The sequence below is a fragment of the Limulus polyphemus genome, unplaced genomic scaffold (genome assembly GCF_000517525.1).
Source record: "Limulus polyphemus unplaced genomic scaffold, Limulus_polyphemus-2.1.2 Scaffold4950, whole genome shotgun sequence".
In the NCBI taxonomy this organism is placed as follows: domain Eukaryota; kingdom Metazoa; phylum Arthropoda; class Merostomata; order Xiphosura; family Limulidae; genus Limulus; species Limulus polyphemus.
This window is the reverse complement of record NW_013670560.1, coordinates 66,093-69,700: the sequence shown is the minus strand read 5'-3', so window position 1 is coordinate 69,700 and position 3,608 is coordinate 66,093. Positions and strand designations below refer to the sequence as shown.

The following is a 3,608-nucleotide window of genomic DNA, read 5'->3' as shown; positions in this document are numbered from 1 at the left end:
TCAATAATACTTCTGGCTGCAGTTCAATTACTCACTATCTACACAGACAATACCTCAATCATCTCGCGTCACGTTGTCCCCTCTTATATATACCAAACTACCCTATATCTAGCAAATACTAGAGCATTCGCCAAGATACGGGATAGTTCTAGAAACGTGGCGTCACTGTAGTCATGTGATCTCGATGACGCAACACAGTCTTTTCCGACTTATAATATTTATGCGTTCATGTCATAAAGATGTGTTTAGATTTGGAATTTAAAATTTCCAAGATATGAACATCCCTTATATTTAATGACATTTAAAGAGCTCTGTAACAATTCGTAACCCAGCCGCAGTCTTTTAACAGGTGAGAATCCATAAACTCGACAATTAGTGGCGTCCACGTGACATCATAAAGAATGATAAAATACAACTGGAATTTCTTCTATGACATAACCATTCAACTGCTGCATACCTCAAGCAGCTGGAAAATGAAACGAATATTCATGTTATTCCATACAAAAAACGTACCGGTCACTTCTGCGATGGGACTGTTGAAACTAGATTTATTATGGAAATTCAGCAAGGAGGAGGAGTGTGCTTTGAGCATGACGGTTTTACAACAGAGCCTTTTGCAATGGATTGATTCTTTTGAATTTCGCGCAAAGCTACACGAGGACTATCTGCGCTAGTCATCCCTAATTTAGCAGTGTAAGACTAGAGGAAAGGCAGTCACCACCCACCGCCAACTCTTGGGCTACTGTTTTACCAACAAGTAGTGGGATTGACCGTCACATTATAACGCCCCCACGGCTGAAGGAGCGAGCATGTTTGGTGGGACGGGGAATTGAACTCGCAACCCTCAGATTGCAAGTCAAGCGCCATAACCATTTTTTGCAATGGAATCTATACTGAAAGCATATTGGCAAGATACACTGTAGTCAGATAGAGCATGAATGGACGTACAGACATGGATTATAGCTGCAACGTGAGGCTCCAAAATTGTTTTAATATAACGTACTCCACCTCCGTATCATTTGGTCCATCTAGGCTATTCCATTTTCTACTGACAACCTACTTCAGGCTACACATAAATTTTTCAAGTACACCTGTAATTTCATCTTAAACTCATACAGTATATTATCTCATACCACACTTTAAAACAAACTATTCTGGCAAAGGGCGACCGACCACCCTATTAAAAAGTAGGTCTAACACTGCCTTATCTGGAGTCAAGTCTGAGTATTAGATATCTTAATATAATATACGGCCAACATGAGGTCACAAGGCTGTCTTTGTACACACAAACCCATGATAAAGAAAAGTAAAAAATATACCCACCCTTATTTTTCAGAAAATAATCAATTTATTCTCTTAAACTCTTATAAGATACCAGCCTCCAATACTATTAATGGCACCTGATTTCATAAGTTAATCAATCTGTCCTAGAGTATTTTTCTAAATCTTAATTGAAATTTTGTCCATTCGTTTTATTGTTTTCGGAATTCGACACAGAAAAATCAGAAGCTATTATTAATCTCTCGGATAATCTAGTAAATTTCAATAAGATTACCTCTTACCCGTTGTTACGACAGCGGAATTCACGTGACGCTGGTAACACGTAATGAGTATCTAGAACATGTTTGCCAGACGCCCTCTATTTTGTACATATAAGACCGTCAAGAAGTGACGGCATAGAGAATAATTGGATAGCAGATAGAGAGATATAGAGACAGATAATTGAGTCAAGTGAGCGGTAGTGACTGTAAGTAAAGTGCATGAATCGTTGTGAATTATAGCGTGTGTTCAAGTTAAAGTGACTGTGGAAATTAAGTGTTTTGCAAAGTTGTATTGAGAAAGAATAAACTAGTTTTATTTAAGAAAAGACTTGTATCGCTGAAGTTTTTCGGAAGGAATTTTTACGGGAAATTAACAAACGACCAGAGACGTAACACCGTCTTTTTCAAGAGACAGGAAGATCAGATATGTTAATCTATATTCATAAGGCAAGGCTTCCACCCTAAAAATCATTCTACTGAGTAGTCCTCCTTCAAACCCTTTCCAATAAGTCAGTACCTTTTTTTAAATAATCAGACTACGTCTGTACTGGCAGTACTCCAATCGCGGCCTAACTAGTAATTTGAATAAAAACATAACAACCTCTTTTTGTAACATATAATCAATACCTATATTTAAAAATGTATTGTGATGTAAATATTGGTTGCATTTACTTTGAGTACTTACTACACTAGAATACGGGGTTTAATTTTGGAAAGAGCGCATATAGCTTATTGTGTAGCTTTGCACTAAAACAGACAATCAAACAATCTGTAATTACAGTCAGTGTTGCTACACGCTTCTCACAAAATCTCGCTAATTATTCAGTCAGTGTTGCTACACGCTTCTCACAAAATATCGCTAATTATTCAGTCAGTGTTGCTACACGCTTCTCACAAAATCTCGCTAATTATTCAGTCAGTGTTGCTACACGCTTCTCACAAAATATCGCTAATTATTCTTTTTTTTACCCCCCGGCTAGACAGCGATAGTGTCTTCGGATTTACAACACTAAAATCAGGGGTTCTATTCCCCTCGGTGGACACACCAGGTAGCCCACTGTGGCTTTGCTATAAGAAAACACACACATGCTCCTTTGTTTTGGAGTGAACATGCACTTAACATGGAAACATTATTTCTCTTAAAGTTTCGTACTTGGATATAGGATATTAATAAATAATTTTAACTTGTTTAGTCTTAACAAGTTATATTTGCTTTTTTTCACTCATCTTACACTTAGCCTTAGGCTGCTCTCGGACTTATCTTGTCTAATGAAGAGAGTGTACAGAGATAATAGTAAATATGACTATCCCTGAATCCCTGCTTTCCACTAAAAGATCGGATATAATTTCGGACAAAGTGCATTTCCTGGGCATATATACCATGTTCTACCTAAATACAGTGTCATATACTATCAAATACCTAAATAACTTTTTTTTTCATTCAAATATATCGTGACGAGGGTTCACTGTATACCAAAAGTCCCATAAAATACATCTCAATACATTTACAAGCAAAATAAATCCCTAATTTCTCTCTTCAAATTTCACCCCTGTTTTATACCCTACAGTGAGTTGTCTCCTATATATGGGGAATTTTTCCATAATCTTTCAACACTGGTAGCGGTAGTAGTAATTAGCAGTTTGGTGATAATTAATAGGAGACTTTAGTGTTAAACTTATATACAATTTAATTGATAAACTAATAAATAGCTTGATTTTAATTGAATTTAGAAATTGACTAGCTAGATTGATAATATTAATAGAATTAAGACTAACGTTAACATACTGTTACTATCTGGTCGTTTGTTAATTTCCGGTATAAATTCTTTCCGATGAACTTCAGCAATACAAATCTTTTCTTAATTAAAACTAGTTCATTCTATCTCGATACAGCTTTGTATTACACAGAATTTCCAGTCAGTCACTTTAAACTTAACAACCTTTACAACACACGCTATAAATTGCAGTGATTCGTTTGACTCAATTATCTATCTCTTCAATCTATCTGCCCGATTGCGCTGGTTTTTCTCGCCAGGCTTATATACTAGAAAAGAGGGCGCCTCGAAC

General features: G+C 36.3%; 1 protein-coding gene across 3 annotated transcripts in view; it reads left to right on the top strand.

Annotated features, from left to right (window-relative positions):
- LOC106471898 (Down syndrome cell adhesion molecule-like protein Dscam2) overlaps positions 1–3,608 on the top strand; it is a 71,807-nt gene that overhangs the window by 5,596 nt on the left and 62,603 nt on the right. The gene's annotated exons all lie outside the window — the stretch shown is intronic.